This window comes from Sander lucioperca, chromosome 20 (genome assembly GCF_008315115.2).
Source record: "Sander lucioperca isolate FBNREF2018 chromosome 20, SLUC_FBN_1.2, whole genome shotgun sequence".
Taxonomy (NCBI): Eukaryota; Metazoa; Chordata; class Actinopteri; order Perciformes; family Percidae; genus Sander; species Sander lucioperca.
The window spans coordinates 29,513,630-29,535,637 of record NC_050192.1 but is presented as its reverse complement, the minus strand read 5'-3'; the positions used below and the strand labels follow the sequence as shown (position 1 = coordinate 29,535,637).

At 42.4% G+C, this 22,008-nt stretch overlaps 1 long non-coding RNA gene across 1 annotated transcript; it reads right to left on the bottom strand.

Moving 5' to 3' along the window:
* Positions 1-292: 292 nt before the first annotated feature.
* Positions 293-19,003, bottom strand: LOC116042106. Its single transcript, XR_004103110.1, has 3 exons — positions 18,990-19,003; positions 880-884; positions 293-380 (listed from the first exon to the last, which is right to left on the bottom strand). It is a non-coding gene; the product is annotated as an uncharacterized LOC116042106 (long non-coding RNA).
* Positions 19,004-22,008: the final 3,005 nt, after the last annotated feature.

Here is a 22,008-nt window from a genome sequence, read left to right as displayed (position 1 = left end):
CGGCCTGAAATGGACCGGCCGTTCGGGATTGTTCCCGGTATTCTCGATGGCCAATCCGCCCCTGGATATAATGATGTGGCGGTCTGAGGAAGAGGTCCAGGGCGAGAAGACGCAAGGTGCTAGGGCAAGACAGACTTCAATCAGTGAGTCATTTGGCAGCAATAATTAAATAATATGAGAGTAGTTTATTGTCTTGTCATTATGTAGCTATAATTTGGAATTGGTAAGCCACAGCCTACATTTTTACTTTACTTTAGTTGTCACATCACACTACAAATAAAATACGTAAAAAGTATTAGTATTGGTATCGGTATTGGCAATACCAGCCTGGGTATTACTTGGTATCGGATCGAATAGGAATTAAGTGGTATCGCACATCACTGCCAACCAGAGCAACGCTAGTTGATAGATTCAACTTTTATCGTATCCGGTCGGCAAAACTCCGAAGATATCTTTTTTTTTTTTTTTTTAAGATAATTTTTTTGGGGCATTTTTAGGCCTTTATTTCCACAGGACAGATGCAGACATTAAAGGGGAGAGAGAGGGGGAATGACATGCAGCAAAGGGCCACAGGTCAGAGTCGAACCTGCGGCCGCTGTGTCGAGGAGTAAACCTCTATATATGTGTGCCTGCTCTACCAACTGCGCTAACCCGGCCACAACTCCAAAGATATCTTCCTTTTTTAAGAATGACTTCAGTGCCGTTCTTTGTTCTTTTCTCAAAGAAAAGCTGAACTCCAAGTCTCCCAGAGTCGCGGCCAAAGCCGATTCCAAAGACCGCTGTTCACCAGCAGCAGCAGCCATCTTCTTTGTTTTCAAGTAGCAGGGAATTCACGCGGAACCGTCGCAACTCTGCCGTCATTATGTTAAGCCCCCCCACCGACTCTATACACAATGTGATTGGCCTGACTAGAGTTTGGTTTTTCCAGCTCGCAAGCCAAGGGAGAGTTGCTAGACGACCCTGGCTGCAAATTACATTTGCTGTCGCTAGGGTGGTCTAGATTTCTAGGCTAGGACCTGGAGACTTCTTTCTTCTATCTGCTATGTCTGATGTCAAACAAGGAACCAAGCTCAAATAAATTTGTGTTTGTTTTATTGGCTTTCTGTACTCATGCACTTAGCATATGAATAATAAAGAGGTTTAGAAATTAAACAACTCTAGTTATTTACCATGATTTGGGAATAAAAGCCTATATTTGCTCTCCGATCTGACGACTCATCTGAGCCAGCTCATGATCCCATTTATTGTTGAGATGAAACTAAAGAGCTGGATAACAAAATGTCCCGGTGAGTGTCATACTGTTCATCACACAGACAGGGACACAAATACACACATACACAGCAGTGTATACAGGGAGAAAAACACACACACAAACACACACACACACAAAGAAAGTTCAACATCCAGGCTGAAGTGTCTGTGGGTATCCCAGCTGGTAGCAGTTATCTTTCCCCACAGAGCTGCAGCGTTAATCACATATATAGATCTCTCTCTAACACACACACACACACACACACACACACACACACACTTAACTACCATATTCTACTTCAAAAGAGGCACATTAGAGCCAAACAAAGATATCAAACAGTAAGCCACAATTAGTTAAGTGGTCTGTTTTTGAGGATCTGAACACACACACGCACGCACGCACGCACACACACACACACACACACACACGTGCGCTGACAAACCACATGGCTGTGGGATTATAATGGAACCCTGCTGGGGAGCTGATTGTATTTGTGTGTGCGTTCGTGTGTGCGTGCATGTCCAGTGTGTATTTAATCCTCCTTGGTGATTCTCTCAAGAACACAAAGGTTCATGGTGGACATCTTAACCCTCTAAGCAATAGTGCCATCAAGGCTCGTACTGGGAAAGAAAATCATCCCTGGACTTATCCACTGGGACCACGAAATGTGATAAACAATTTCACAAAACAATTTAACATCCATCTTACTGCTTCTGTCTGCTCTTGCTGCTGGCCACTTGAGGATGTTAATACCCAAACAGTAGGTCATTTTTCTGCATTTGGAAGCTTGTATCTCTAATGCTTCCTTTACTTTTTTCTCAAATTTTTTGAATTGATTGAATTTTTGTGGGGGTTGTGACACTAAAAACAGTTTATTCACCGTTTTACAGCGGCAACAGAAGCCATGGAGTTGGCTACAGCGGAGCCTATGACGTAAGCACAAGTTGAACTAACTTTGTTGTGACTGGCCTTTGAGCCCAGTCCCGAAACATGCATACAGCACGCTCTCATGCACACCCCAAATGACAGACATACAGAGGGCTGTGTCAAGACGACAGAGACAGACGGTAAAAATTATAATCAATATTTTGACGTTCCACCAGCCCACCGTTGCGGCGGCCCATCAGGATTTGTCCCAGTATGCTAGATGGCCAGTGCACCACTGGTGCCCTCTAACATTTCTTTACAGCCCGTTAGAGAAACACTGATGATGATGATGATGATGTAACATTGATGTAACGCTGTTGTCTCTGTCACCATTACCCACCCCTTAACAACATCCTGTTCAATTTCCTGCTAGTATCCTGTACAATTAAATGTTGATGTATACTGTTTATACTCTTATTCCCTAGTACAATGCAACGCACCATGTGTGTATTACAATTATCCTGAGCAATTATCATCCATCATGGACACATCTGTATGAGTGAAAGGTGTATATAGTGTTCATAGCTATTTTATTTGTATTTTTGTCTTGTTGTTTTTTTTTAATCTTGTTTCACTTCTATTTGTCACTTTTTTCTTTTGCTTTTTTTTACTCTTGAGCTGCTGTAACAACTTCCCTGATGTGGGATTATTAAAGTTCACCTTATCTTATTTAGAAGGCGTAGCACTAACAATATTGTGGAGCCTGCTTGGTGATGAATTACAATGACATTTTATGACACTTAGGTCACTTGCGTTAAAGCATAAAGTAATTCTTTTAATCTGGCTTCTCAAAAAGCACGGGCTCCCACAAAAACAACATGCTAACTTCGGGGAAGTTTTGGATTTTATCATGTAACAGCTGTAAAGACCTGGAAGACTACACGGCTACTGGTGGATGTTTAACAAATGCTTGAAAAATGACATTTGTGCAAAAAAAGGAAGATGAACATTTAATTCTTGCAGCTCTGAACCATAACGCCTCAGCCATTGTTCAGGCAGTATTTTGCTGAAGTATGTAACTATATCTTGCATGTAGATTCTTACAACAAGCTTAAACCATATGGAATCTGCATCAATGGTTGCATAGATGGCTTTTCCCGAAAAATGATATGGCTGAAAGCAGCACATACAGGCTGCAGCCCACGCGTCATAGGAGGATACTTTATGGAGGCCGCGGAGCTGTTTGGTGGTTGTCCCCGTTTAATCCGGACAGATCTAGGAACGGAGAATGTGGTTGTGCGAGACTTCCAGACCTACCTCCTCCAAAGTGATGTTGACAGTGACTCAGCACGCAATAGGATAGCGCTACAACCAACCAGAGCAACGCTAGTTGATAGATTAAACTTTTGCCGTATCCGGTCGGCAAAACTCCGAACATATCTACATCACAGGAACAACTCGTACAAATCAGATGTTTAAGAGTTGGCGGGGGATGCCTCGCAAAGAAGGAATGAAGTACTGGATACAGCTTCTGAGTGAAATGAAAGATGAGGGCCTTTTTGTTGGTGACTACCTGGACAAATCACTTGTGCAGCTGTGCTTTAGAAACATTTTTCGGATGAGGTAGAGGAAAACCTGTGGCTCATGTGGCCTGTTCAATACCTAACAGATGTGATGTCAAATTAATCATGTCCCGTTAATGCATGTTACTAACTTGGCATTTTCCCCAGAGTCTGTGTGCTTTCTCGTCTCGCAGGTTTCCTTGGATTGTGGTGGCACCTGGATAGTGCCTGCACCTATCCGTGGTCCTGCTTGAGGCCCTGCAACTGTTATTATTAGTTAAACTTCTATAATTATTTTTGCTATTATTGGAACGACTAATATCATTCCATTAACTATCAACTGTTACTATAATTGTTATTAGTCATTTTTATATTACTACTACTGCCGTTGTTTAGGGATGGGAATTGATAAGAATTTAACGATTCCATTCCATTATCGATATTGCTTATCGATCCGATTCCTTATCGATTCTCTTATCGATTCTCATTGGGTGAGGAAATAAGTACAAATTTGTTTGTTTGTATTAACTCGCTTTAATATCTGATAAGAACACCGCACATACTCAGAGTATACACAAATTATGTGTAGCAACCTCAGAACAAACCTAAAAGTAGGTGAGCTACAAAGTAAAGTTCAGGGACCTATAGATTTTTTCACATTCATTGGTCCAGCCAAAAAAATAAATAAAACTGCCATTTAAGTGCCATAAAAACAAAAAACACAGACTGTAAACCAGGGGTCTCAAACTCAATTTACCTGGGGGCCGCTCGAGGCAGAGTGTGGGTCAGGCTGGGCCGCATCAAGTATTCAACAAAAGTATTCTTTGTTTGCTTTCTTAAATAAATCTTGTTGCCTCAATAGACATTTTTCAAGACCCGGTTCTTTCTCTCATCTCCCTGGTATTTTGTATACTCCTCAGCATGTCTAGTTGAGTAATGACGTCTGATGTTATATTCCTTGTACACGCAACTTTCTCTGTGCATATGAGATATGTAGGAGTGCTCCTGTGCTCAATAGAAAAAATATTCCGTCTCCCACTTTCACTGAAATTGCCTGTGCTCATCGCCAACCTTTCTCTTCACGGCACGTTTTGAGAGAGACATGACTGGAACTGGGTGATGGCATATATTTTCCGTCACTCTGGAACACGTTTTAACCAAGTGACTAACGTTGATACTTCCCCAGGTACTTCACGGTTGGTTAGCTTGACAACCATTGACAACAAACGCCGCAGTTACGAGACTGGCTATGGTAGCCCGTAAGTGATAAACAAATAAAATAAAAGCGTGGCAAACGGCACACGCAACGACTCAGCAAAAAGGTGCATTTCAGAACAACGTGCGGGCTGCACTGACACTAAACTTTGATGTCAAGTAGGGGGGCCACAAAATATCCGCCCGTGGGCCTCAATTGGCCCCCGGGCCGCAAGTTTGAGACCCCTGCTGTAAACAGTCAAGGAAGAGCTTGTGCCTTTGGGAATATTCAACCTGAAACAAAATTCAACTCAACTGACATACAAAATAGAAAGAAGTCTTCTGTAAAGACCACAACTTTCAACTTGGGCAAATTAACAATTTTTGTGCAGAAAAATGGTCATTTTTGTGCAGAAAAATGGTCATGTTTGCCCTCTCAGGAAGGATACGAGATCTCTCTGGACTTAGTCAAGAGTTACCTGTTACCTTTTTCCTGCTACAACTGAATTCCCACGGGACTTAGCGATACTACAGCTAGCCATCTAAAACACTATTTTACTGTACAGGACCCAAACATAATTTGGTCCGTTGCCATGTAGCATAGTCACTAATATGGTCAGAACCACTACAGTGCTCAATTATCTATTTTTGAGGGGGAAATAAAATACAATTTTTCGCGGCGAAGGCTTGAACGGTCTTCTGGAAGACATCCACCAGACCAGCGGGCGCTCGTTGGATTGTTGTCGGCCGCGTGAAGCCAGAAGGGCGGGGAGGACGCAGAGGCAGGGATGCCGGCCGGGCATGCTAGCCCGGCTAAGGAAACCACAACGATCGACACAGACAAGACTCCTACTCACCAACGCCAGATGGATTGCACACTAAATGGATATTTATGTTACAAATACACACGAGACTGCAGCGTGATGATTATTACTGGAGCCTGGCTGAACAAACTCACTCATCCCAGACGGCAGCTAGCAGCTAACAAGGTATGTGAATTTCAACAATGGCTAAGTTGCTAAACGCATCTTGTTGTCATGTAAGGGCCCTGTTCGTGTTGCACAGACATTTTAATAGCATTTTGAGTCTGTTAAGAGGCACAAAGGCACTCTTTAGCTTATGCCCCCATAACTGCCGTTTTAGCTAACGGGAGCTCTGGGCGTTAGTTACAGAAGCTCCATGTTGCTAGCACCAATTCGGCTCGTGGTTAGTACTCAAAAAAGTATAGCGATCAAGATTAACGTAAAAATTGCCCGGAGTTCTCCTTTAACTAAATAGACAAGTTACCTTTGGCATTAATAGCAGATGGCGTCTCGTTAGCTCCGCTGCTGCTTGACTCACTTGTTGCTGTGTCGCTGAGTAGTAGAGAATCAAACACGCGACAGTCCTGTAAACGGATTGCATGCTGTGTGGCCAAATGCTTCTGCATATTGGAGGTAGTTCCCCCCTTTGCCGAAATTAAACTTTTACAACTGTTGCAAATGACTGCATTGGCATCTTTTCGAGTGAAATATAACCACAGTTTAGATCGCTTCTGCCTCAATGACATGTTTGCTGCGTAACCAAGAGAACGCAGCGCGTGTGTGACGTCATGGTCATGAAACATTTGCAACGAGCAGAACCGTTAAGCGGAATCGTTAAGCAGGTACACTAACGGTTCAAAGGAATCGATTCACTGGGAACCGGTTCTAAAGAAGAACCGGTTCTCGATTCCCATCCCTACCGTTGTTACTACTATTTTTATTATTCAAATATATCCACTGCTATAATTATTATTAGTGATATCTCTATTATTTTATTGTAGTTAATGTTGTTATTGTGGTTGCTTTGCATCTCTGTCTCAATTCATTTAAATTTAAATGGCTTTATTGGCATGACGTTATGGATCAAACCTGTTGCCAAAGCATAGTCACATACAAACAATAGAATATAAACAGTAAATAATAAAATTAAATAAAAGAAAAGGAAATAAAATTAAAAGTTGTTCTACATTGAAATATTTCTTACTTTGTGACAGGCAGCAACATATTCTCCTGCCAGTTCTACAGTGTCTTCTCCCAGAAGGGTTTAAATTAGTCTGTATTTTGGGAGGGTAAGAAAGTCTGGGGTTTTCTGGTTGAATTTGAGGATGAAATCTTGTTTGGATGACTGTATAGCCTTCATGATGTCCATTGTGGAGGGGTTGTCCACGACTTCAGCACTGTGGGCACCCGACTCCACAACACGCGTACTCCCTTCCTCGCCGGAATTTGGTCCCGCCGGCTCGCCCTCTTCATTACTGATTCCTCCAGCTGTTTTATATTGGTCCTTGGTCACTTTTCCCGGCGCATTACATGGTATTACAACCACTGTTTCAAGTTGTGATACTTTTACTCCAATTGAGGTAATTTAAGTAGTATTTCTTCCAGGATTAGCAACAGAGCACATGGAGCCACATTCGCTTACCACACCGCCATAACCAGAAGTCTTGAGGATTAAATCTTCTCTAATTTCTTTATATCTTGGACAACTTGTGAGAAAATTAACTTTTGTCTCAACTTATCCTGTTTCACAGTGGATACAAATGTACTTTGTTTTAGCCATTCTTTCATATAGCACTTATTTTCATTGGCAATTTTATGGTCACTAAGTCACTATATCTAATTAAGTAATGGTTTGTCTTTTTATAGGATGTTTTTATTTGGGTTTAATATTGGGCTAATTGAAGTGGTCACTCAAGACGCATTTAAAGACGCATTCTACTGCCAGGTGCAAACCCACGTTTAGAGCTGTCCACTTGTGATCCGATCATTCAGATATGATTTGAATACCAGGTGGACATGCGGCCTATAAAGCCAACGTGGATATAGTGTATGTGTCCCTATATGCACAGTAAATCAATGGTCAAATCAATGCAATTGATCAGGAAGATTGTGTGATGATCAGAAGAGGAAGGAGGGAGGAGGCAACAAGCCCTAGAGAGACACTTTGGTTAAGTTTTATTCCTGCTACAAAATCAATATCTTAATCAATATGTATAATGTTGTTTGTGGCGTATCTCAACCTGCATGGGCAAAGGAATGTGACAGTCATAAAACCACAGGAAGATGGGGTCATAAACGGTTTGTGCCTTCTTCATAATCATTACTTCATTTTTTCATTCAACCTTTATTTTAATCGAGAGATCATTGAGGGGCGACCGTCATTCACCTTCAGTCTTGTCTGATTTTAAACGCTCTTTTATCCAACAAACTGTTAGTGAATAAAGAGAGCGTTTAAAGCAAATGACAGGCATGGAGGGAAGCTGATTCAGAAGGAAATACAGACGAAAATCAAACAGGGCAAGAGACAATATAAAGACAAAGTTGAACAACAACAACTCAAGGAAAATAACTTGCATATGGCATGGAGGGGTATTAAAACTATCTTAGGTCAAAATCACCACTCAAACACCCTGGTACATACAGTCGAGCAAACAAATGCCCTGAATGAACACTTTGCGAGATGGGAGAGTGACGTGCCAGCCAATCCAATCAGCCTCGATAGAAGAGCAAGTGCACCAATCAGGGTAAGCTGTGAGGAAGTGGGGGGGGATCTTCAACCATATAAGGACACGGAAAGCTGCCGGCCCTGACAGGCTGGAAGGCACCATCCTAAAGAGCTGCAAAGAACAACTGAGCCTGGTGTTCAGAGGACTGTTTCAGAAATCACTTGACACACAAAGTCCCAGTGATATGGAAAACAGCGGAAATTTTACCACTTCCTAAGAAACCCAAACCAGTTGGACTGAACGATTTTAGACCAGTGGCACTCACTTCTGTTGCTATCAAGTGCTTTGAGTGGATCATTTTAAGTCGTCTCAAAATACAAACCCAAGCTCACATGGACACATTACAGTTTGCTTACAGAGAGAAAAGGGGAGTGGAAGATGCTGTCACAACCCTCCTGAATGGAATTTACAAACACCTTGAAACACCTGCCTCTCCTGTATGCATCCTGTTTGCAGACTTCTCTTCAGCTTTTTGAGTCTGACTTTCTCAGCGCCACCTTTCCATTTTCTTTTTTGGCTTTCCATCATTAGACTCACACACTGTCTGTTAACGTTATCAATAGACTCCAAACGTGACGAGAAAAAAAAGAGGTGTTCGATGGCTTTACGTCATAGGCCGACCAGGGCTACGTCGATTGCCACTCCACTACTGCTTAAAATCCAAACCTATCTTCTACAAAAAATTTAAGAAAGTATGCTGCTACTTTGCTTTTCCAAAAACGACTAGGGAATATGCAATTGGACAGTTTACAACCGTTTCCAGCAGCCTTCAGTTTGAATAGGAAATCACGAAAACGCTCACATCCTGTTAGGTCAGATTAATTAAAATGTTATCATGCCCATATATCAGCTTGTACACAGTCTCCAGTTGTATTTATTATGACAGAGTAGCTGTTAAAATGCTCTATATGCGATCTGTTGCTGACCTTAATATACAACAGACTGTAGATGATCGGTTTCTAATGTTAATAACAGACTGTAGATGATCCATAATATGAACATATTTAGTCTCTCTGACTTCTAAACGTCACCATCAGCCACACAACATCTGTTCTGTACAGAATAAGCCTTAAACTCAGACAAATAGCTATTCAAAAACCCTCCAATTAAAAAACAAGAAAAAGTTTATATAAAACTTAATCATGTTTAGTCGATTCTGAACCAATCAGCAGTTAGATCAGCTGAGAGCCAAGCGTTTCCCATCATGCCCTGGGTCTTGTAGTCGGTGAAAAGCAACTGCGCTGCCCGCCTCTCAAACCTGCAGCTGCCTTGAGCTCGTGAGGTTATCGTTGCCCATGTGTGCATGACATCAGAGCGAGTCAGGATCAAGTCGGACACAAATCTACCCAGCATTCATTGGGCGGCAATCGCCAGTGATTGATTCTGCGCAGACCTAGCTCATCTTGAACGAGCCTATTGACAGACAGAAACAGCAGGGAGGGAAAATAGAGGAAACAAGAGGACTGAGGGAGTGGCACAGCCAGATCATGACAGTGGATTTTGTCCCCCATTGCTTACTTTGAAAGTGGATTTGAAAGAAATCTCTTAATGGGCAGTATGAACAGGAGGAATATGTACAGCAGGCAAAACCTGCTTCTATGTTCTCCTCACTATTGTTTTAAGACAGACTTGAACAAATGTGAATTTACCCTTTAATCAAGTTTCACTTAATTGTTATTGCAAAAGGGTTGTAACATTTGTAGTTTTTGTCAAATTAGTTATAATCAAACTTTAAGCTGTGTGTTTATGTCATCTGCCATGTGTCTGTGGTAAATCCACTTGCCATGCTTTGATCTTAAACTAGCAGAACACTGGCTCATCTGCCATGTTTCTCATCCACAAATATCCCGATTATCCATTTCTGACAAGTTGGTGATGATGTCAGCTGCCTGCTGTCTCCTGGATTGCTGTCTCCCGAAGTGGCATAGAAAGCTTATTATTTAGTTGATATGTAAAGTGGGAATTCATAGCAGGAAACCATTCTCAGCAGGACACCATGGAGTGCCTACTCCAAGTAGGGAATGAGTCCTTACCTCAAGGGAAGAAGTTCAAGTCCTGGTTAGTGAGTGAGGGGACAATGGAACGGGAGATTGGTCGTAGAATCGGCGCAGCGGGGACGGTATTGCATTCACTTTATCGCACCGTTATGACGAATAGAGAGCTGAGCCAGAAGGCAAAGCTCTCAATATACCGGTCAATTTTTGTTCCTACCCTCACCTATGGTCATGAAGGCTGGGTCATGACCAAAAGAACTAGATCCAGGGTACAAGCGGCCAAAATGGGTTTCCTCAGGAGGGTGGCTGGCGTCGCCCTTAGAGATAGGGTGAGAGGCTCAGTCATCCGTGAGGAGCTCGGAGTAGAGCCGCTGCTCCTTTGCTTCGAAAGGAACCAGTTGAGGTGGTTCAGGCATCCGGTAAGGATGCCCCCTGGGCGCCTCCCTAGGGAGGTGTTCCAGGCACGTCCAGCTGGGAGGAGGCCTCGGGGGAGACCCAGGACTAGGTGGAGAGATTGATGCACCTTGGCCTGGGGATGCCTCGGAATCCCCCAGTCAGAGCTGGCTAATGTGGCTCGGGAAAGGGAAGTTTGGGGTCCCCCTGTTGGAGCTGCAGCCCCCCCGATCCGGCCCCAGATAAGCAGATGACAATGGATGGATGGATGGAATTCATAGTGGCTGATGTCAGAGCAGCCAAATATGTCCCTGCGTCCCTCTCTGAAAGTGAATTGGATGAAATAATCTGCATTTACACCTGCATTTAATGATCATGTGCTATTCTGTTACAGCCTGATTACTGAAGACACATGAAGTCAACGAGGTTAGAAAGAATAGTGTTAGTCATAAAACAATGACTTTCATTTGGATAGTACCTGAAAAATAGAAGTGAAGTAAGAGGTAATTCACAAAGCTGAGGTTATTATTCCTGAAAGTATTACAGCCAAGAGCACACAAGCCCTGTAATTATCCTAGATAATGTTGTGTTGCAGTGAACTGAATTACCTTTTGCAAATGATATTACCTGACCACCTTGAGCGAAACCAATCTCACCCAATCAGGGCGTACGGCTAGGATTCATTTACACTCAATACCACTCATGCCCATTACTTATAGCTTAAAATTGTTTTCAACTTCAGTTTGGACTCTCTGATTGTAAAAATCAATCAGGCATGCAACACTTATTCAGTTTATTTCCCCCTGAACCTCCTGCCTTCAAAGACATTATATTCTTTGTTAAAGTTCAGAACCAGTGCTTTATTTTCAGGATGTGTTTGAACATTACCCAGTTTTGAAGCCACTATGTGGAGAATTTGTATATGATTATAGCATCCTTTTAAAGATATATATATATATATATATATATATATATATATATAAATAAAATAAATTAGGGCTGTCAAAATAACGCGTTAATTTTGATTAATTAATCTGAGAAAAAATAACGCGTTAAAAAAAATAACGCAGATTAATCCATTCCATATTGACGTTTGACCCGGAGCCGTTCTATCCACCATTGGACTGTAAAATGAAGGAGGGAGACCAGAATGTTCTGCCTGGATCATTAACTGGAACATTTACTTGTAAAAATCTTCTTCCCGAATAGGGTTGGCTACCAAAATCTGGTGCCACTGATATGTCTGCTCTTCTCTCTGATGCTCTGAAGACGATACAGGCAACACAAACACCGCTGCACGTGACGCTAGTTAACACTATACTCGACAGCAGCTAACGTTAGCCTACCGCTAGCTAGTTAACACTATACTCGACAGCAGCTAACGTTAGCCTACCGCTAGCTAGTTAACACTATACTCGACAGCAGCTAACGTTAGCCTATCGCTAGCTAGTAGCTGGATTAAACACAGTTAAAATGCTGACAGCTAACGCTAAACGGTGTAAAGTTTGACTGTGTTTCACTGTAGAGGATTCATGTAACAATCGTTACGGTATGTAACAATCTGCAGCTGCCGTTGTCCATGGATGTATTAAGAGCCGTTGTCGGAAAAACAACACAGACGGTGCGTTCAATGAAACTGGTAAACTACAGCCTCGTGGTGCATTCAAAGTTATTGTTAAATGTACTTTTCCTCTCTGGTGGTTGTTTTTGTCGTTCAACAGCAATTTACTAGTGAAATAAGTTATTGTTATAGTGATTACATTATTATTAAATCATTTCATTTTGACCATATGGCCTTAGCAATAGACAAGCCATTCTTTAATGTCACCAACTGTTGTTTAGTACCCTTCTTTTTTTTTTTCCTTTCTTAAAAAGTATCGGTTCAGGCACCGTTAATTATATATGCGATTCATTTCGATTAATTAATCACAGAGTATGTAATTAATTAGATTAAAATTTGTAATCGATTGACAGCCCTAATAATAATAATAATAATAATAATAATAATAATAATAATAATAATAATAATAATTATAATAATAATAATAGTAATAGGTAAAATCTAGGAAAACGGCAGTAGAAACATTGGTCAGAGCAGACCAACAATGATAGTATGACCAACATAATATTGGCTTATTAGCACTATAGACTGGGCTTTTTGCAGTCAGGGTGTTAAGCTTATGCTCAAGAACAGAACTGAACCCAGATGAGGCAGGTTTAAACAGTTAAAAAAAAAAAAAAAAGAACAGAACAGAAAGAATGGGGATCAACGGAGAAGCTGGGCGTAGATGCAGGTTGTCGGCAGTTTAGAGAATGGAGACCTGAGTGTAGGCTAAGATATACAAGAACGAGGCTGGGCAAAGCAAACAGGCTGGTGGAGCGTGGCAGTGCTAAAGAGGCAAAAAACAGAGCACAAGGTCAGACAAGCTGGTAACAAAAAAGGCAGGGAGCAAAAATGCAAGATATCAGGGGAAAAAGGTTCAAAAATTTGACAAGCGTTAACCACTGTAGGCATAACGACGAGCTGGCGAGGAGTGGAGTGTGAGACCGGGTTAAATACTGCAGCAGGAGTAGATAGCAATCAGTGCTGAGGGCTTGCAGGTGGTGGATTGAACTGGCAGGTGATTGGCAGCAGATTGGCCACGCCCAGCCTCTCACAGAGACACATGTTGCATCTCATAACCCTTAAATTGCCTCCTTGAGTTCCCCACTTGCCTCCCTTCCTCGCGTCTTAGTCGTTCCCACCAAGAAATCATCGGAGGAGAGAGGAAACGAGTAAATGTGTTTTAGAGGGATGAGACGTCCTTTCCTCTGAAGCGCCACATGAATTAATCAGCTGTATGGGCGGAGTTAGCAACCCTTTCAGCTGCATGGTTTCCGAGAAGGCTGCTCTCATGCATCCTCACCTATAGCTCCTCGATGATCCCTCCTCGATGCTCGGTCCTCGGGGCAGACATAAGCATTGCATCTCATAGCCCTTAAATTGCCTCCTTGAGTCCCCCACTTCCCTCCCACCGAGGAGGCACAGGAGAGACTCGAGGAAATCATGGGAGGAGAGAGGCAACGAGCAAATGTGTTTTAGAGAGATGAGACTGAAGCGTCACATTAATTTGTCAGCTGTATGGGCGAAGTTAGCAACTCCTTTAGCTGCACAGCATCCGGGAAGGCTGCTCTTGTGTTTCCTCGCCTATAGCTCCTCGATGATCCCTCCTCGATGCTCGCTCCTCGCTCCTCTGGGCAGAAATAAGAGCTTTAAGACGGCCTTCACAGAGGAGGGACAGAACAACTTTCGGTTCAGCCGAGGACCGAGGAGTCGAGGAGCTATCAAATAAGGGGGATGAGATGCAGCCACAGACAGGGAAGGCAGGCAACAGAACAAGAGGAGTGGGGATAACAAAGGCAAGAACACAGTGAAAGCTGCAGATCCTAACACAGGGCGAGAACGGTGTGTCTTGGGGACTGCAAGAGAGGGGCGTAACTTGAAGTTGTCCAAATCACCCAGAACCAGACGAGATGTCAAAACGAGATGTTGTCTGCAATGTTTAGTACGAAAATGGCCACTGAGCTAAAATAATACCTTTAACAGCCTTACAAAACATTATGAGCTTTAACAACTGGCCACACCTGTAGGGCAATTGTATTGGATTGTGTAATACTGTTATTCTGTCCAATGGAAATTTGGATTAAAGCTGCAACTACATATCAGGCAGAGATCACCTGTTCTGTATAGTTAATGTTGTACATATTTGTGTCTGCTCTTTACGCTTCATTTAAAAGTTTGTGTTCATGCATCTGTGTAATCTGTTTGTTGGATGTAAGCATGTGAAATAGGTCATGGGTGGCACTGCAGGGCTACCTTCTCAGAAAAAAGCCTCTGGTCATTGGCCAGTATCCCTGTAATGCGGCTACTTAACTGGAATAATTAGCACCCAGTGAGTTTGAGAGGCTTTCAGCCCATTGGGTAATGTTATTTACCAAGCTCTCTTTGAAGAAGAAAACTTGCTGAGTTTCACTGTGAAGCCAGATATCGGTTATTGGAAAACTGTGATACGTACTCTAACAAATTGACCTTCTGACATGAAAGGAAAACTCACTTCTGAATATATTTCTAGGAGCTATCTGCTTGAAAAACAATAACTGTTTAAAGAGTGTCCTTCCATTTTCTTTAAACTGCTTATCCTGTTTTGGTCACAGGGGGGGAGAGAGTACAGAACTCTGTCCCAGAAAACAGGTTCATGTCCTGCATCCTACGTGTTGTTAGGTTTATGCTGCTAAAGGCCCTGACTCACCAAGGCCACCGTCGGCCGTAAGCGACCGTCGCCCTAGTCCTTTGTCGTCCTTTGTCGTCCTTCGTCGTCCTTTTTTTGATGGAATCGGCGTCGGCAGCTGTCGGCTGTCGGCGATCAGCTTGAAAAAGGTAGTCAGAAAAGCTAAAAAACGACTGTGAGAGGCATACACAAGGCTCCTTTCATTTTTCATCTCATCTGATCAATCCAATACACAACAGCTGTCAAAACTGGCCAGAAATGACGTTTGAATGTTCCTTCTAAAAAACACATAGGCTCGAGCAAGTGGAATAACGATTTTTGCACAATATGTCCAAGATGGCAAACGTACAATGAGATATACATTACTTGTGTAGGTATATTTATTTTAACAATCCATGTCTTTTAAAAGATCTCTACAAACCTACACATTACAAAATAAACTAATGTTAATAAACTAATATCCTATACCGAGATATTTAATATAAAGACCGTAATAGACCTCCTTCTCTCTGCACCGTCTGCACCGCTAAACAATTAGCCCCCTAGCAAGAAAGCTAGCTTACCAGCCAGCTGGTCGGCCTCTAGTTAGTAAAATGTAACAACTTCATGTTTAATTCACACGCTCTTGTCACATAAGCACATTGCTATCGCCAAATGAGTGACAATTTTGTTTGGCTAATTTTCTGTAACCAGTGTATGATGAAGGCATGTTGGGTGGGTGAAATTAGCAAGCTAACGTTAGCTTATGAGTCAGCAGCCAACCGTTGAGGCTCTGCTCCCACTGTAGGGAGACTTCTTTGCCGAGAGAACGGATGACAGCCTGGGAGAGGGACAGTCTGGTTAGCCATCTCCCGGTGGGTGCCATGTCATTTTTCCGACGCTCCGTTGTTCCGACCTCTCAATTACCAGAAAAATTCCCTTTGGTCCTACAGCCCACTAGTCCAACGTCCACCAGCAATATTACGAATCCCACTATGGCAACGCCAAGACCCACCCATTAAAAGCATTTATTGGCCAGGCGTCCATGCTTACGCAAGGTAACGTAACCCCATTTGTACAGGTCTATCCCCTGACCAATCAGCTATCCTAACCTTAACCACTCCAGGTCAAATGCCTAACCCCAACCAATCGAGCTGCTTCGTAGGGCGGGTCTTGGTGTGGCCATAGTGGGGCACGTCGGACTAGTAGGCTGTAGAACCAAAAGGAATTTTTTCGGGTTATTGAGAGGTCGGAACAATGGAGTGTCGGAGAAACGGGCAGTCCCCCTCCCGGTGTCCACTGTCATCCGTAGGCTCTGTTCGGTTCTGGCTCTGATCGAGCAAAATCTGTTTGTTCTGGGTATCATAGCAACATTTGTTTCCGGTTTCCCTTTTTGAATGACGAATAGATTACCGCCGCTTGCTGGTATGGAGAGTTATTTCCTCTCATGCAGGCACAGAACATACGTGGTACCTGACCTTTGGCTGTAGTCTCTGAAGTGTGTTCCAGTGCTACTTTTTTGGCCAAGACAAAGGCGACGAGGGCCAACGAGAGGCGACGCCACAGTCGGCCTTCTAATATGGCTCAACCTCACACAAATTGCAACAACAAAATAATCAACAGATTTGTGTCCTCAATATGTTCTGAATGAAAGAAAATAAGTCCTAAGGAATTATATGAAGGAACATTTTTGAAAATCACCTAAATGTGATCCTATACCTATGGACTTGTACAAATTGTATCCAATCCTGAGAGTCAGGGAAGATTACTCCACTGATCAGTAACTGTAACTGTGGTTGTCCAGTGCCAGACCAGCCCCGGGCTTCCTTCTTGAGTTTCTTTACTCTTACTGTACCTTGGTGTAGGGATGTTAAATGATTAATTGTTTAACTGTTAATCAACAATAAGAATTTTGAAATCAGTTAAAGGGTAACTACCGTTTTTTTCAACCTGGACCCTATTTTCAAAGAGGTTTTAAAGGTCCATCTCTGTAGGGATCCTTTCCATAATGTTGTCAGACTCTTAGAACAATAATCTGAGCCTGTCAGCAGCAAAATAAAGTACTTTTAGTGGACACAAACTGACGCTGCCACATTTGCCCAGTAGGGTTAAATTACAGCCCGGTCTGTGGGTGCAGGTTACAGCATGTGATGATATCACTACTACTACACTTCCTGTGTTGGTTCCATGTTTTACAAAATGAATAAATGGCATCAACACATAATCATGCTATGTAGACAAGCAGGAGATGCATATGCACTGAAATGATATTTAAAATAAAGGCTCTGTATTCTGTAAGGTGGAAGTACCTCCAGATGATCAAACAGAGGAATGAGGAAATGCCAGGTGCAATACAAACACCCCAAAAGTGATCAAAAAGTATAGAAAAGAGAGATGAATATGTATTTTATTATGCTATGAATTATTTTTTATCATGAATAAATGTATTATGAAATTGCAAATTTTGACAAACACTTAAATGAAGTTGATTTAAGTGATTTGAAAAACTGCATCAGAAAATCCCAAAGTTAAAAACTAAACTTTGGGATTTTCTGATGCAGTTTTTGTGTATAGTAATAAAACTAAAAGATATGTGACTGCACATCACACCTACCCTCCAGAGCTTCTTTTTGAATGGCTCTGGTTCCATAAAGTGATTTTTCTCGTTCAATATCTCCATTGCTGTTTCATTAAATGCTTATATAAAGAGATTTAAGTCTGGAACCGAGCCAACCAGCTACGAGATGAATTGTGTTCATAAAACATTTGATTCGGCGCAAAAAAACTTTTGAAAACTGAAAAAAAGTCAAAGGTTCAAGACTGTGTACAGAAATGATGGGAGACTTCAGTGGTAGCAGCTCACTAGCAGTTCATCCATCCATGACATCGCAAATAAAACGTTTTTTTCTTAAAACAAAGTTGATTTCATACAGACTTGTGGCTTCAACAGGGGCAGAAACCTTCATTTCACAATCTCGTAACCCTAGGATGGTTTAGACATTATGACTGATAATCAAAATCCTTATGGAGAAAATGAACAGCATTTTCACTTCTGGAAGATAAGACACGATAAGATAGACTTTATTAATCCCAAACTGGGGAAATTTCCTTGTTAGAGCAGCTCAAAAGAAAAATGCACACACATCAGAATAACATAAATACACATTAAATAGACATAGGAAAAAATACGAAAAGTATTATAAGAAATAGAAAAATAGAATAGGGGTTATATTAATAATAGTAATATGTACACTATTAACACCCTTATTATAAACAGACAGGTAAAATATATATATATATATATATATATATATACACACAGATACACGGGGCCAGTGGTGTCCTAAAGGTTAAAGAAGCGAGCTAGTGACCAGGGGGTCACTGGTTCAATCCCCAGACCGACAGGATAAAATCTGGGTGGGGAAAGTGGGGTCACTACCACCACTGAGGTGCCCTTGAGCAAGGCCCTTAACCTCAACCGCTCCAGTGGAGCTGCTCATTGGCCAGCAGATCAGACTGTGGATGTACTGGGCAGCTTCCAGGTATGAATGTGGTCAGATCAGACTGTGGATGTACTGGGCAGCTTCCAGGTATGAATGTGGTCAGATCAGACTGTGGATGTACTGGGCAGCTTCGAGGTATGAATGTGGTCAGATCAGACTGTGGTAGTACTGGGCAGCTTCCAGGTATGAATGTGATCAGATCAGACTGTGGATGTACTGGGCAGCTTCCAGGTATGAATGTGATCAGATCAGACTGTGGTAGTACTGGGCAGCTTCCAGGTATGAATGTGATCAGATCAGACTGTGGTAGTACTGGGCAGCTTTCAGGTATGAATGTGATCAGATCAGACTGTGGTAGTACTGGGCAGTTTCCAGGTATGAATGTGGTCAGATCAGACTGGGGTAGTACTGGGCAGCTTCCAGGTATGAATGTTCTCAATCGACTTACCTGGATAAATAAAGGTTAAATAGAAAAATATATATACAGATGAGTGAGGTGTGGATGAATACAAATGACGTATTGCACAGTAGGAGGTTACACAGACTAATACATAAATAAAGATGCATAGTGCAGAATATTGTCAAGAGTGTCAACTGTATATGAGAAACCCACACAGACCACCATTATTGCCATTGCTTATTACTGTCCTACTACCAGACTATACGAAATTAAATAAAAGTTTCTACACTAGATGCTTATCTGACAGTACTATAGCTAAATTTAAGGAAGCTATTCCAACAGCACTTAACTCAATGTCATGCCTTAATATAACAGAGGACTGTTATGTTAACTCTAGTCCCTCCCAACTTGATAACTTTGTAGACGCTGCTACGGCCTGCCTACAGACTACTTTAGACTCGGTTGCTCCTCTCAAAAAGAAGATGATGAAGGAAAGGAAACTAGCACCTTGGTATAACTCCCAAACTCGCAAATTAAAACAAATCTCACGAAAACTTGAAAGTAAATGGCGTTCCACCAAACTGGAAGAATCTCGTGTGGATTGGCAAGATAGTCTAAAAAATTATAGGAGGGCCCTCAGAAATGCCAGATCAGACTATTACTCAACACTAATAGAAGAAAATAAGAACAACCCAAGGTTTCTTTTCAGCACTGTAGCCAGGCTGACAGATAGTCACAGCTCTATTGAGCCATCTATTCCTATAGCTCTGAGCAGTGATGACTTCATGACCTTTTTTAATGATAAAATTATAACAATTAGAGAAAAAATTCATCACCTTCTGCCCACAGCTTCCAACGACTCACCATTGGGCGCAGGAGGGCTAGAGAGAACGATAAGACCTGATACTTATTTAGACGGCTTTTATCCTTTAGACCTCCAACAATTAATGTTAAGGGTCTCTTCAGCTAAGCCAACTACCTGTCTCTTAGACCCCATTCCAACGAAGCTACTTAAAGAAGCACTACCCGTGGTCAATACCACATTACTAGATACGATCAATATGTCCTTATTAACGGGTCACGTACCGCAGTCTTTTAAAGTAGCTGTGATAAAACCTATTCTGAAAAAACCCACCCTCGACCCTGAGGTCTTAGCCAACTATAGACCTATATCTAACCTCCCGTTTCTCTCCAAAATCCTTGAGAAGGTAGTCGCTAATCAATTGTGTGACTTTCTGCATAGAAATAGTCTATTTGAAGACTTTCAGTCAGGATTTAGAATGCATCATAGCACAGAGACGGCACTGGTGAAAATCACTAACGACCTTCTAACTGCTGCTGACAAAGGACTTGTCTCCGTACTTGTCTTATTAGATCTTAGTGCTGCATTCGACACTATTGACCATACCATCCTCTTACAGAGACTGGAACATTTAGTTGGCATTAAAGGAATCGCACTAAGCTGGTTTAAGTCCTATTTTTCTGAGCGATCCCAATTTGTTAATATTAACGATAAACCATCCAAATACGCTAAAGTTAGCCATGGCGTTCCTCAAGGCTCAGTGCTTGGACCAATTCTATTCTCTTTATATATGCTTCCTCTAGGCAATATTATTAGGAAACACTCAATTAACTTTCACTGTTACGCAGACGACACCCAATTATATCTGTCAATCAAGCCAGACGAAAGCGGTCAGTTAGCTAAACTTCAAGCGTGCATTAAAGATATAAAATCCTGGATGACCCACAATTTTCTGATGTTGAACTCAAACAAAACGGAAGTTATTGTGCTGGGACCCAAGCACCACCGAACTTCATTATCTAAATATATAGCTACCCTAGATGGTATTGCCCTGGCCTCCAGCACTACTGTCAGAAATCTAGGAGTCATTTTTGACCAGGATCTATCCTTTAACGCCCACTTAAAACAAACCTCAAGAACAGCCTTTTTCCATCTTCGTAACATTGCCAAAATCAGGAACATCCTGTCTCAAAACGATGCTGAAAAACTAGTCCATGCATTCGTAACTTCCCGGCTGGACTACTGTAATTCTTTACTATCAGGCTGCTCAAATAAGTCCCTCAAGACCCTCCAGCTGATCCAGAATGCTGCAGCACGTGTTCTGACAAGAACTAACAAAAGAGATCACATTTCTCCTGTATTAGCTTCTCTGCATTGGCTTCCTGTAAAATCCAGGATTGAATTTAAAATCCTTCTCCTGACCTACAAAGCACTAAATGGTCAAGCACCATCATACATAGAAGAGCTTTTAGTACCTTATTGTCCCACTAGAGCACTGCGCTCCCAGAACTCAGAGCTACTTGTGGTTCCTAGAGTCTCTAAAAGTAGAATGGGAGCCAGAGCCTTCAGCTACCAGGCTCCTCTCCTGTGGAACCAGCTCCCAACTTGGGTTCGGGGGGCTGACACCGTCGCCACATTTAAGAATAAACTGAAAACCATCATCTTTGATAAAGCTTATAGTTAGGGAGTGAGGAGTTGCAGCATAGTAGAGTAGAGTAGAGGGAGGCAGGAAGTACAAGCCCGTTCCGGCAGGGGAGAGTACGAGCCCGGTCCAGGGCCCCTCTCTTTAACCTGCCTCTCTTAGTTATGCTATTATAACTCTAGACTGCTGTGGGAAGCTCCTTCCAAGGACACAATGAGCCGCTCCCTCTTCTCTCTTTTCACTTGTCTCCTTTTGTGTGCATCTTAGTCCCAGAAATGCCTGTTACTAACCTAGCTCTGGGGAGTTTTCTCCCCGGAGTCCCTTTGCTTCTTCTTCACCCAGAACATCGCCTTGGAATTGGGTGGCACCTACACCGGGGTCCTGGGTGCAGCTGACGCTATGGACTTACTACACCCTGCTACGCTCTGCGTTTCCCCGCAGTGTCCGACTGCGTCCTGCCGCGTCCAACCGCGTCCACCCAGGCTGCTGTGCCACACTACACCCCGTAACGCCCTGCTGTGCCCTACTATGACATGAACTACTATGACTACCATTGTGATCACTGCTTCACTATCTTTATTATGACTATTATTGCCACCATTCACCACTCCCCCAACTGGTGC